At 37.2% G+C, this 15,068-nt stretch overlaps 1 protein-coding gene across 3 annotated transcripts in view; it reads left to right on the plus strand.

The window, feature by feature from the left end:
* The first annotated feature begins 11,433 nt into the window (after positions 1-11,433).
* The window catches only part of znf438 (zinc finger protein 438), a 38,965-nt gene continuing 35,330 nt past the window's right edge, over positions 11,434-15,068 (plus strand). For all 3 annotated transcript variants that reach the window (XM_026222738.1, XM_026222736.1, XM_026222737.1), the window contains exon 1: positions 11,434-11,577. The gene's annotated coding sequence lies outside the window, so the exon portion shown is untranslated. The remainder of the gene's footprint in view (positions 11,578-15,068) is intronic.

The raw sequence follows: 15,068 nt of genomic DNA on the forward strand, positions 1-15,068 counted from the left end.
CTCGCTCCCTGCGGCGCTGCTGCCTGTCCGAAACGGTCACCGATCAAACTCTCCATGTGCAGGGAAAGGAACATCTGTTTTGATTGACAGTTTGAAAGAAGTGTGAGTCTTTGGACAAAACAAACATTTTCAAGCCCGTCACACAGAAGAGCGCAATGTTAAACATTCAACCTTTTTTTTTTTTTTTTACAGTTAGGATGGGGGCGGGGAAAGTTTGACGCGTGCACCTGTTTAGCGCGCACACGCACCAACACACAATCTTAGCTGCTACTTTTTTCATTCATGATGAGAAAGCTGCGTGTCATATAACTAGTCACTGTAAAAAGTAGACAGTAACTTTTAATATAGGGGGCACTGGCTAGTCCACACTTTTTAATAAAATGAACATTTATAAACTAGTTTTAATGAAATCAGTCTGTACAGCCATAACCTAAGGTACTATCTTCAAAATAAATAAATAAAATAAAGACTATTTAATATTATTTACTTATTTGACCATTGGAACAGCTATAAGAAAGAGAGAATCTTATTTGATTATTTAATAATAATAAAAAATAATGTTTAAATTGACCGTAAAAAAAATAGTGTTTTATTTATTGAAAAAAAAAGTATTTTAATTATAAAAGTGTTTGACATTGCCATTGTTTTCCCAGAAAAAAAAATACAGTTTGTTTACACGTATTAACCTTTTGTGACAATATGCAGCAGTACTGAGTAGCCTGTGTGGGGTAAGTTGTCACAGTCGAAACATACTCTTGCACAATAAAAGTCTTCATTATAAAACCTTACATTTATGTCACTTTTACAAAAAGATATTGCAAAAATATGTTTACATTGGAATATTGATTTTAGGAGGTACAATTAACAAATATTATACTAATTTAAAATTATATTGAACTATAGGTTTTGCAACTCAATTTCATAAGTACTGAATTACAGTCTTTGTGACGATTTTCCTATTCCCCAAATATCTTATTTGTTATAGACTTTATGATTATAAAACTTCAGATAGAATTTCCAAAACTTTCAAATGGCTGTATACCATGATACCAAGATCATTCAGGCAGTTCTAAATCTTTTATATGGCAGTCAGTTTTCCCCATAAGTTTTGAATCATGTATAACTGTTTTTATTTAGTCCATATTGAATTCAAAGGACTTCAAAGTAGTGCCATTCCTTTTTTAATTATTAATCTTGTCACATGACTGATGTTATAAGTGGCTGATGTAGCTGAGTTTTTGTTTTATTTGAAAATAAAATTGTCCGTCACTAAAGAGTGCATGTTTAATCAGTTCTTCATGTTAGCAAAAGATTTGTCAGTTTTCTTAATAACTTTGACATTAGGTCTAAATTGTTTGCCATATGATTACTGGTACAAACATATCAAGATATGTGTTGTTCAGGGTCTGTATAGTCATATTAATTTAAAGTATGAAATATGTGTTCGAGTATGTGTGTATGTGTGCGACTGAGTAGGAAGGAGGAATGCAGTGTGTGTCCCAAGGCACAGGGAGGATCATGCGACCCTCACTGCAATGATTCAGTCCTCCACCCAAAGAAAGAGCTCGCTGTTCCACAGGGATGTTTTCTCCTCTGACTCTGACTAGGGAGAGAATGCGTGAGAGTCAGAAAAAAAGACAGAGTAAAGGCCAGGCAAAAGTTAGATGTAGAGAGAAATATGTTTAAGATAATGAGTTTAGTAAGACTAATTGTAGCCTAAGGTTTTTTAGGTGCTTTATCAATTAAAGCCAATGAAAAAAAAAATTCTGGTCAAGTACAGTGCCGTTAGAGATGTGAATGCAGCAGCCAAAACATGAGCCAGTGCATTTATATGACTTTGAACACAAGGACACATTGGGCTGAAACACCAACATGGTACCATCTGAAGGTCTGCCGTCACAAAAGCGAGTGCTGCAGTGGCGGTGTAGGGCTATTCTTGTACCTGATGACTATCAGGTTTCTGTCAGACCTCAGCTGGGTATTTTACTTAGCATGGATCTGCAGTATATAGTCTGCACTGAATGAGTGAAAACATAGAAAATATAACAATGATATGCTGCAAATCAAAGCTTGTTGCACAAACCTATGTAAGAAAATATTCAACATAATAATCACTGTAAAATTAAATAATATTTCACATTGTTTTTACTATGTGAACTAGATGTTAATCGCTCTCTTCCATGCAATTACAATGTATGGGGAACTAAACTTTAAAATTGATGCAAAATAACCTTAAAAGTATAATAAAAGTGGTCTATGCACATATTTGACAAGGTGGCTAAGTTTTACGAATTTGTACGACCTCATTGGTCATAGTGATTCTTAAGTTTAACACTCGCATGAGATGAAGTCAGTGAGTTGAGCAGGTCTGAATCATTCAGAACATATCTGATTCAATGAGTCAGATCCATTGATTCATTTGTGATTCAGTGGGCACTTATCAAATGGTGAAGATGTCCTTTTTTCTTACATAACATAATGATATTGAACAAGCTCAATGTTGATTCATTTTCAGCCAATTCATTTTTAGTGAATTAAAATCTGTGCAAAGGATTGTGGTCGATTGAAGGACACAAAAGATTTACCTGATGCATCCTTCAAAAAAGGCCAATTGAAGTGTGCAAAACAAATACTGCCTAAGGAACCTTCAATCTGACATGTCCTTCGACTGAGTTTTATGACGTGGCAGTCTAGATATGCAATCTTACAAGGATGCATCCTTGCATTTGAGAAGCACCCAGTAAATCATATCAGTTGATTCATTTGTGATTCAAAAACTTAGATCAACTGATTAATTTGGTTTCAGTTAATCAGATCAGTTGAGTGAAATTAACTCTCATGAACTCTAATACGGTCTAAACTAGAAATGAGTGTTGTTGCGCTGCAATAAGGTGTTGGTCATATAATTAGAATATCATCAAAAAGTTTATTTCACTAATTCCATTTAAAAAGTGAAACTTGTATATTATATTAATTAGACACAGACTGATAGATTTCAAATGTTTATTTCTTTTAAATTTGATGATTATAACTGACAACGAAGGAAAATCCAAAATTCAGTCTCTCAGGAAATTAGAATATAACTTAAGACCAATACAAAGAAAGGATTTTTAGAAATCTTGGCCAACTAAAAAGTATGAAAATTAAAAGTATGAGCATGTACAGCACTCAATACTTAGTTGGGGCTCCTTTTGCCTGAATTACTGCAGCAATGCGGCGTGGCATGAAGTCGATCAGTCTGTGGCATTGCTCAGGTGTTATGAGAGCCCAGGTTGCTCTGATAGTGGCCTTCAGCTCTGCTGCATTGTTGTGTCTGGCATATCGCATCTTCCTCTTCCCAATACCCCATAGATTTTCTATGGGGTTAAGGTCAGGCGAGTTTGCTGGCCAATTAAGAACAGGGATACCACGGTCCTTAAACCAGGTACTGGGAGCTTTGATACTGTGTGCAGGTGCCAAGTCCTGTTGGAAAATGAAATCTGCATCTCAATAAAGTTTGTCAGCAGCAGGAGGCATGAAGTGCCCTAAAACTTCCTGGTATATGGCTGTGTTGACCTTGGACCTCAGAAAACACGGTGGACCCCCCCCCCCCCCTAAATTTATCTAAAGGGAGATAAATTGACCACTATCAATAATTTCTTCAACAGTTCATTATTTTTCTCATGAACTTGTTCATAACTTTTTGCATTCCTCAGTAGAAATAGTCCAGTGGGTTTGAAACAACATCAGGTTGGGTATAATGACAGAATTTTCTTTATTGAGACTAATCATTTCAACATCCTTTGTGTTCTCATCTTGCATTTCAACTGCAGTATGATCATACTAGGAAAACCGTTTCCATAAAATGAACCCAAATAATGAGGTCTGAAGGAGCTATGACCTTCTTCCAAAGCCATCTATGTTTAATCAAATCTGCAAATGCTCTACAGGTGAGCTATGTAGGAGTCATGAGAACAGAAAGTGGAAAGGGAAATGAAACAATGGTTAGGAGACAAATGACGGCAATTTAATTTTGAATGTTTAGAGAGAAGACAAGCTCTGTGTTGAAAGCAATATCCTCTAAATACATAAGGGAATCTTTGCATAGAAAAACCCAACATTAATTTCGAAATGCCCCTGGCAGTAGCCTCAAATACCCTCCCTGTCATCTGTCTAACCCTCTCCAACCCATGGCCTCTTTCACTTCATCAAACAGACAACAGACAGAGCTGAGTAAGGTGCCTGTCCCTTCATCATTAAGCCAGTTCACTTCGCCTATGGCTGCTGACAGTGAATTATTCAACAGGACAAAGTGGTCTGTGGCTGTTCTGAGCCTTTACAGAGTAACAGATAATAATAGCATTAATGTCCATAGAATTTTGAAAAGAAAGTCAGAATTCAGCCCTTTGCCTTCCTGTATATATTTATTCACACACTGCATGTGCATATAATGGAAAAGAGCTATGTGGAAAAGGGCAGATATGTTTGGTTGTCCATAATGAAGGGTTTTGAGCTATGTTGCCCTACTGGCCATAACCATTGCAATAACTGGGAGCATTGCCGAAATAATTTTTTTGGAAAAAGTGAGGTAAGCGGCTTCTGGTGGGATTAAACGCATATCGTCCTTCTGAACTTTCAATGGGAATCTCACTGGTACGTGGTCCTGTCCTGAAAGAAAATCTCTGTAAATATGCTGACTTAGTGAGGACTTGGAATAGTGAAATGGTAAAATATTATTTCATGGTTTAGCTTGTCTTTGACCAGGCACCAGTTATTATATTCTCCCAGTGGACAAGCGACCAGAGCAGCTGTCCAGTCCAGCTGAGTTGGCTCCAGGTGCCACTTGGGTCCAGCAGGCGGACTGGCGGGCAAGCTCAAAAACATAGTGAAGGTGAAAAACAGATGCTCCCTGGCTAAGGGAAAAAGAAAAAGGAGAAAAGCATTTCAGTGAAGGGCAGGATTCATAAGAGATCAATGATGAGGCGTTTTGAAAACCACACACGCACACTCTCTGCTGGTGCTAACCTACTGGAAAAAGAAGGGGGCCATTATTCTGTGGAAAGTCCAGTCTATTCCCATTTTTCTTGGATGCTGCCACTTCGACATGAAGTCATATTTTCTTGCAACGATGGAAAACAAAGAATAAAAATAATGCTACTGCAAATATTAAAAGTGTATAACAGCACTCACTATGCTATTAAAATAGAAGTCTGAAAGCCAAAATGCCTCTATTCCCAGTTACTGGTGACAGGACCACCCAGCAGGACAAAATTAAAACCCAACAATATCTGCCATCCAAGAGTTGCTGGTTTCAATCCACTGGGCATGCTGAGGGTGGGTTAAGGTGGGTTAGCGGTGTGATGACTTCATCAACGGAGGTTTTATTTTTCATTAAAGCGACTGACCTCATACTACAAGCAATTTATCTGGTCATTTTTACACTCTACATCCATTTCTTCACCTGTTACCTATTCCAATCCCATTTACTTTTTCCTTTCACTGGGCTAAAGATGAAGAGAAGGAGTGGGGCATGAAGACAGGAAGAAAGAGTGCAAAAAGAGGAGACAAGATAGAAGGAGAGACAACAACATGGGGGGGGGGGGTTAGAAGGCTATCCTCACTGCTCTACATTAAGGGATCAGGCCGCGTCTCTGTAAATGAGTATTGATCCTCCTCCTGGCGGGATCATTTAGGAGATTAATGCTGGCAGTGCTATTTGGGTGGGTGGGGTTTTGGGGATTGAAGAGTTCCAGTTGGTCCAGGGGGGAGTCAACTCAGAGCTGCCCAGGACAGAGAGCCTGCTGTGGGGCTACATGGAGAACAAGCCCCTGCCTCCCCTCCTAACCATCTGGACTAACAGCTCAGGGCGCCAGCTGTGTGGGGGAAGGGAGAAGATGGTGTGTGTATGTGTGTTTGGGGGGCTAAAAGATTGAAAGAGGGAGAAAAAGGAAGGAAGAGAAATGGAAATGCACAGGACTGCTAAAGAAACAGGAAAACCTACATTAAAAGAAAGAGGGAGGCAAAATCAGCTTAAAGTTATTTGTGTAAGGCTCACTTGACACACAGATATGTTAAAGAAAGGAATTATTAAAAGTGGCGTTTGAGGAGAGGAACAGAAAGCGAGAGGAATGAAAGAGAATCACAGCTGGCAAGTACAACTGGAGAAACAGAGAGAGACAAAAACACAAACAAACAGAGAATTATGGTAGAAACTGACAGGTATGTATTAAGACCTAGAAATAAAGAAAGAGTGTGGTGATCATAATGGATGGAGATAAAAGAAGAGAGAAACTCAAGCGACCCTCGGGACTGCGTTCAGCATGAAGCATTAGCCATCTTCCATTACAGTGTGACAGTAAAGAGAAATGTAATAATCTTTAACTAGGGACAGACCATCAAGGTAACTCAAACAGGCATTTTCCAGAAACTAAACTGATTTGAAGACCCCATGAAATGGCTTGACGAGCATAGTTTTGTTTTGACATGAAACAGGAAGTTTGGGTGGGATGTACTGAAGGGCTCACCGTCCCCTTTTATAATATTACAAACAGTTTTTTTAAAATATGTTACAGAAGCATAATTAATTGTGCTACGGCTATATATGCGAAAAACTTGAATATACTCTTGAATGCAAGATGAGTTATCAATATCTGTATTCCAGAATAAATTGTTTTGTCAACTTTTTGAAGTACACTATAGCATATAAATAACCTCAAAGCTTAGAGACATGGTATAATGGCCACATTTTATTGGGGACTAAAAACATTGGACATAAAGTGCACACATTTATACTAAAAGCTGTCTTCCCTGAGCCAAGTATGTCAGAAACATCTGTGCAGACAATTTTGAGTCAAAAGTGATTTCTACATCTTATAGTTCTGTGGCCTGTACATGAGTTGATTGCTTGTGATGTGATCCAGAAAAATCCAAAGCCACAAAACTACTTGTTTCATAAGTTCTAGTGTTGTGCTGAAGTTACTGCTGCTTATGGAAAACACAGACACAAATGCCATGATGACGAAACTATTCAAGAGCCCAGGAAAACTCAAGGGCCCAACAATGAAATGTTTTGAAGGCAAGATTGAGATGTCAATCACAATACGCACATCTCTTCCCAACAACAAAGTCAGTATGATCTCACTTCCTCTTCTCTGGATTGTCCCTGGACAGGGTTGTAGCTCTGAAGCCTAGGAGAATTTGGTCACACCCAAAACAAAACGTCCAGTGAACCAGCAGTTTCTTAGAACACAAACTGTAATCAAATTCAGATTTTTAACCTAATGCAGAATAGATAGACATCTTATCAAAAAGTCTTTTATGCATTGAAAATTGTTGTAATTTATACGCAAAATTCATGATCATTGGTGTGCCATGACCAAACACAAACTCTAGCTCTTTCTCAAAGCTTATTATAGTATTTAAAGGCAATATTTCAAATCTTGCATCAAACGTTCACAGTTTAATTTAAAACGACGAAGATGTGTAAACAGATATCGTTTCATGTACTTTCAAATGTTTTGTTCATTGTAAAATAGGTGCGACTCAAAATCTAACATATGAGTGCCCAGGTGTTTTTTATCGAGAAAAAAAGAAAAGAAAAGAAAATGATGTGTAGGAAGAAGTACCATAGCCAAAGTGTGCTAATGTGCATGTGTGTGTATGAGACAGGGTTTTTTTTCCAGATCATCCAGGTTGTACGGGTGAGCTAAGTCTGTCACGCAGATTAGTGGCGATCCATTCCAACTGTTCCGTCAAAAAATTCACCTCACAGCCACAGCTGAAATTTATTTTGTGTATGTTGGAACACCACGATCTTTCTTCTGCTCATTTTTCTGGCTTGTCTGAGAGGAAGAATCATGTGCTTCCCACACTCACACATACACAACACTTCAGGCCCTGCATGTCAAAGAATCCTTCACATTTAGGTGCAGATGTGAACACATCCAAGAGAAAAGGAGAAATAAAAAGAGAAACCAACAGAAAGAAAGAGAGAAACCATCATTATTATCCAGGTGCTTTCTGTGAAGGAACTTTTTTTTTCCACAGAAGGCATTTGGACATCCTCCATTATTACTTTCCTAAGTTTTGTTTTCCGCTAGTGTTTCCCCCTTTTGCATTAGTGGTTAGAGATTTCCATGTTTAGTATGCAGATATTTAGTCATCCAGAATTCCTGACATTTTGTGGACAGATTTGGCGAATTAGCACGATGCTAATTTCTTTTCAGTATCAGTGTTTTTAAAGGTGCACTATGCATTTTTCCTCGTTAAAAATGTACACATAAAAATTTTAAAGGAAGGCTCCAGTCAGATCAGCAGGCACTTATGAGCGTTTTTATATTTTTCTACTGGGTCACCTCATGGTGGCCACCATGTTGAGACCACACGACCTGTTAAATATTACTAACATTGTTTTTCTAAACATAAGCATAAATATCAATAAATTAATCATGGCTGACTGCAAATAACACATTTTCAAGGAAACTGGTAATCACGTTGGTAAACGTTTGCTTTATGCAACATCCACAACGACAGGTGTCAATATTAATCTAAAGCGACTGCTATATCAGTCAACATAAGAAACCACAAAAATGACCTCGTGCACCATTGAGGAAGAAGAAAAGACTCTAACATATACCTCACTTCTTTTACACTGAGCAAAAAAGTACTCCGTTCACTGGTGAATTATATATTCTTCATGTATTCTGTTTGGTAAACAGGTTACATGGGCTACGTATTACGATAACAGGTGTGAGTACAGAGAAAAAGTCTTCTGAGAAAAATATTTGTACAGCAGTTCGAGCAATAGCTTGCATTTGCGCTCAAAAATAGCAAGACATATCGGTCTAGCAGTCATGAAAGCTGCAACTAGCTACAGATTCAGCCTCTCAACTCATAATAACTTACAATGTGTACAGAAAGAAAAGAAACGAAGGGAAAGCATGCCAAATAAATAAAAAGACACTCACTACTTTTTTTCACTACATGCATTGGACTAGCCCATGTCATGGACCTATAGTGTCAACTCTGTGGGTGTTAAGGACAAACGTCAACAGACATAACCGAAAAAGAAAAAACCCTGGCTGATGATACATAACTGAAAAGTGTTGTCGGGTGTACTTCTGCTATGGCAGAGGACAAAGTTGGAGGCTAAAAAAAAATAACTATTTGAGGAAGCTCTTCACTAGCACTTTCAATGTGGCATTTAGAGTTTTTCAGAAGAAGCCAAAACGCAAGTTTCCTTGAAATCAACCTGAGTGAAAGAGAATCCCGTAAGCTTTCGGTTTTATGCTAGATGGCTGATGAACAGCCAGGTCATCGCACTTGCAGGTCCCAGTGGAACAATTCACTGACTCACCTTTTCTCTATTGACCATGACAGATTTCACAGACAAAAACATTCAAATGGCTCCTGTTACAGAAGAGACATCCATAAACCATTACAATTATGCCTGAGAAAAGTGAGAGAGGAAGGACAGAGAAGCTAAAAAAATGAACTTAAGAAAACCTTTTCTTTTTATTAGACTTCTTACTGATGCTTTTTCTTTTTGTAAACACAAGTTATTGCCATCTCGATGCACTTCAGCGTGAATGGACAAGTGCTTCTTTTTGCTATTTGATAAATATCTTGAAAAGGAGACCGAGTAAATGAGGGTGGGTTAGTCCATTTCATTGTTTACAACAGAAAGAGTGTCATTGATTCTCTCTGTTTATAATCCAGCCTAAGCCTTGAACTATGGAACTCAGATTCTCCCGCACTGACATTAAAAAAGATGAAGGTAACTGCTGAAATTACATTAAGGTTGAAGTACATCAAGGTTATATGAAGTTTAGTCACCTCAAAATGCGCAAGGCAGAATTTCCTGTTGCTGATGTAAATTGTTTGGGTTATGTGTCTGTTTGCTAGACATATGAAGGCACACAATAAAAACACTGGGTTAACACTAATTTCAAAGATGCTGGAGAGAGGCCTTTTTTTGAAAGTTTTTTGCAAGGCCACATGTTGTTCACATCAGTGAATTAACCTCCTACTGCATTTGAAAAGGGAAAAGACTGTGACTGTGAGTCGCTCCTATATAAATACAGTTGTCTGTATTAAAAGTGGTTCTTGACAAATGAAATTCTACTTTTCACGGTTTCTTTGGAGTCTTAATTTCCAATTAGTAATTTATTTTCTTGTCTTAATCTAATGCACATAAGTGTTTATTTTTCACCCTGAGTCAGATAGATTTGTGAGAAGTGCTTTGATATTTAGCAGTGCTTTGGGGCAACCCAAGTTTGAGTCTCCAACTGAAGGTGTTACCCAAACCCTGTTCCCCTTTCACCTCTCCTAATGCTTCCTTTCTACCCTTGCACTGCCCAAAAAATAAGTATAATTTATGATTAACCCCCCCCCCCCCAAAAAAAAATATTCTGAACATATTCTGAGTTTATCAGCACACTGAAAACTGAAATTAAAATGTGATTCAAAATCTGGATTTTTTTTAGCTTTATGATTTTAGAATAAAGAAACCATGTAAACTTTTTTTGAGTGGAGCTAGTTTTTAAAGCAAAAGGAAGATTAATCAAATACGAAGAAATTCTTAATTCATGTCACTTTAGCAGTTTAACATATTTTCAATCAAATTGTTATAATACAAATTTTAAATGCTAAAAAATAGAAAAACTATAAAAGTAAAATACAAAAATAGTAAACATAATCATTAAACAAATGTAAAATCTAAATGAAGCTTGGACATGCTGCCAAGCAATATTGTATGTCACAATGAGTAGAATGGCAAAGTAATTTGCATTTTTTAGTGACATGTCACTTTATTGTCACCTATTGCAGTGTCTATATACACAGAACAAACTGAGCTATACAGAAAGTTTACCACAAACCAGAGTGAGAGCTGATGAGTGAGACTGAGATTATTTACTTGTCCATGCATAGCCTACTTTCACTTTTACTCTCTCGGCAGATCCAACCATATCTTATTTCTAGTTTAGTTACAATTAAACATGTAGTTTAAATCCTAAACGCTAGTCTTATTGCACTGTTGGGATAACGCCCATTTACGTGCATGAAGAAGATTACAGCATAATCTCTGTTCAACTGACTACGTCGACTGCCTCAGATTTCCCGCAGCTCCTTGAATCTGAATAAAAAAAAAAAAAAATTGCGCTCGTCATAAAGTAGGCGGTACTCTGATTTGAGACTGACATTTTAATCGTCCCTGATTGGCTGCCTTCTCTGACGTAACCCAGTGTTGCCTGATCCGTACCATTTTCTTAAAAGGGGTGGATGTGGAACTTTGTTATTTTATTATGAGCAAATATCGAGAGAGTTTTGATCAAACATAGCGCGTTATAACAAAACAAAACAAAAAAAAACATGATTTTGTATCAAAATATAAAATTTATGGTGCACTGTTTTGCGTTTCTCATAAATATCGCACACTTTCACTTTGTAACATCCACCGATTGGGATTTGAAGTCTCGCCCAAAAATGGCTGTGCAGAAACAGTTTTGGAGATGTGTCGATCTTCTCACCTAATTAATGTGGCGCATGCTCCAAATTAACCAAGAGTCCTCTGATCGAGCCGGAGGACATTTCTGGAAGGTGAGGCACAAGATGTTCCGTTATTTCCGTTTTTTTTCGTGCAGAAAAGAGGAATCCAATGGGCTCACCGTGCAGTCGTGCTACGACTTTATTTTCAGCCAATAGGAATACCAGAGCGATACAGGCCAGGGCCTTCAAAGATGTGTTTATGCACATAAAACAGCAATACATCAACATTGAGCATCATACTACATAAAAACAGAGCTTTAGCACAGAAACTGCAACGACACGTTGTTAAAAACCATTGCAAAGTTCATATTCGCAATGAGGGGAATGCATATCTCTCTCTGCACCGTAAACAGTTCTCATGCAGTAGCGGTTTAAAAGTCACATATTGTATAGAGTCAGAATAGTAAAAGCTCCGATACCTCCATACACAAGTTCTGTGTATTTGCATAACTTGTGATTGTAGAGACATTGTTGATCTAATTAACTGAACTGCGAGATGTTTTCATCATTAATTAGTTATTATGACATAAATTGTTGAAACTTTTTTTTCTACTACTTTGTTTTAAGTGTGTACGTGGGACTTAAATTTTTCGCCGAATGTCAATTTCTGAGACGATATTTCAGATTCACATTCATGGCTGTCAACAGGTGCTTTTAGTGTTGACATTTACTGGTAATGTTATATTATCATTCCCCCCTTGAGCACCTTAATAACAGTGGCATGGAATGAGTAGAAGTAATAGTAAGGATTGGGAAATGTAAGATACAATAGCTTATTTTCTTAAATATAAATTTGCTTGTGGACGAATAATGGTAATATTTGTGTGATTATGCAACTCACTGCTTGGTATTTTGATTGTTTGTATGCGTTACACCCACCTTTTGCATAGTTTAGAAGGTCATCATATTTGCTTTGGGTGTGTATATTACTTACCTAATGCATTGATAGACTTAGGAAAACTTCCTTTATCGTAATGTAATATTGTTCATATGTGTCTAGCTATCAGTTTGTCTCTGTCACTGTATTATACATGCATTGACCCAGACAGATGCCTTTTTTGCTCCAGTGTGTTATGTTGCTGTTTGTGCATCATCTAAGCCTGTATTTGAAAAGGCTGTTAAATATAGGATTTTACTATTTTTTCAAAGTATTTTCCATTAAGTTTAGCATGTTACACATGTTAAAAATAGGTTCAGAGCTGAAACACAACTCACACTTACACTTCTGATATGCAGTGTCATTGCAGCCTACTAATAGTGTTGCTGAAATATCTTCTGCTTGCACATACAGTGAGAAACAGCAAATCAAAGTTGAACTATCATAAGTAAATTTACCAATCTTTGATTGTTTTGATTACGTATGCATGCATGACCAATGACATTTCAAACTAGGAAATAAACCTTGTTGGATTCCAAATGTTAAAATAATATTGAGCTACAAATCATTCTGGACATTAGATTGGAAATTTGCCCCAGGTATTACTGTGGAACATCATCTTATTTATAATGGCAAGGTTTTCTAAATGAGAAGCAGTGTCAGGAAAATTGTCTCAAGTTATTTGTTGAATTCATAAACGCATGCACATACCTTGTAGCAGTTTTTGGATGAGAATTGGCCCTTCAGATGAACTGAACTAGTAAAGGCTTTACACTAAGGTTCTGTCAGACTGGAAATATTTGGTAAATCAGATTGGAAGCCAGGTTTATGTAAGCAAGCATTTTCATGTGATGATTCTGTTGCTTAGCTTAAAGCTAACCTTACATGAGTGTAAAACAATTGATGTGTGTGGTTTTGGAGGCTTATCTGTTTATATGTGCTAAGTATACAGAATATGACATGAATATTAAGATTTCAATGTTACAAAGGATGAATTTGTTACTACAGTCCTTTAAAAAAAGTAAGGGCATGTTTTTGAAAGAAAGATAATGCATTTGAATTTTATTCTGTTCCTCACAAAAAGGCTTAAGAAGGCTTGGAATATACTGTTGGGTTTTAGTTGTATGGACTACTTTTATGGTGTTCCACGATTGAAATTCATAAAGATTTGGATTGGACAATAGTTCGATTTTTGGGTAAACTATTCCTTTTAGAGCTTTTGAGTAATAGCTACAGAGTTAAAGATTTGACCAGAAATGTTTCATAAAATTTCTCAAAATGATACTGGAAAAGAATGGACCTTTCAAACATTTAGAAAAGGGTTAACAGAAGTTAAGGAAGCTTTTTCTTCTCAAGTAACATTTTTTCCTCATCAAAATATTTGACTTTAAATTGAAAACTTCTTGAGAGAAATGTAGGGGATCGCTGAGAATCTTCTGATGGTTATGGTGTAGCTGTTGGCAGTTGAAATTCATTTCTGCGGTGTCACGGAGCACATTCTTTCAGGGATCTTGCAAAACGTTATTAAAAACACCGCAGCACAGACGTGTTGCACGGCAGGGAAGCACACACATGCACTCTCCTCTTGGAGGATGCTGAGGTTTATTTTGGCAGTTGTCATGACGTTGTGTGGTTTCACATGTGGTGAGAGGGAGGGGAGACCCTTTTCATAGCAGAGATGCTTATTTAACATTTCCGGACAATCAGAATCATGTCAACATCACTGCATGCACACACACATGCCTAACAACAAATGCCTAGCCAGAAAAAGATCGGCATCTTAAACTCTCCTTCAACTGCTTGGTCGGTGACTTTGTAGTGATTGCTCACAGGTGAACGATCACCTATTTGCACAGGGCTCGAGCAAGATGTGTGTGTGGTCAAAAATAAGGCTTTCCACAATTAGGGATCAAAACTGTGGAGGAATCTGCGCTGTAATTACTGGGATTGTTCTGAGCAGATGCAGAACTAATTTCTTTGTTAGCAGCGCAGAGCTTCACGGCAAGGTGCGACGTGTGGCCAAAGTAAACATGTGATCATGGAGCCATGCATATTTTATGAGTAATTCATTTCTTTGTTCAAGGGCACCAGGTTTGCTGCTATCACATGATTCAGAATTTCCACCATGATCTGATATACTCAGAATTCAAAGAGATCATGTGTGGTGAAACCTCATAGTTTCCTGTTTATTTTACAAGCTATTCAAATATTCTCCCACAATACACTTTTTTTTTTTTTTTTTGTAGTTTTAGAGACAAATCTGACCTGTTATTCTACACCTGAACTAGCTAAATACACTCAGTTTACTACCTTTATGTATAGATGGCTAATGGAAAGTTCTAAGCACATGTACACTGCTGTTCAGAAGTTTGGTGTCAGAAAGATTTGAACACTTTTAAGAATTTATTACAGCAAGAAATAAATACTTTTTGCAAGGACGCATTCAATTGATCCAAAATGGCAAATACTTGTACATTATTATTACAAAAGATTTAAAGTACAATTGTTTTAAAATTGTTTTTTTAACTTTCTGTTCATCAAATCCCCAAAAAATGTATTATGGTTTCCACAAACATTTTAAGAAGCACAATTGATTTTTACATTGATAGTAAGAATTGTTTCTTAAGCACCACATCAGCTTATTAGATTGATTTTCTGAAGGATC

The sequence above is a fragment of the Carassius auratus genome, chromosome 37 (assembly GCF_003368295.1).
Source record: "Carassius auratus strain Wakin chromosome 37, ASM336829v1, whole genome shotgun sequence".
NCBI lineage: Eukaryota > Metazoa > Chordata > Actinopteri > Cypriniformes > Cyprinidae > Carassius > Carassius auratus.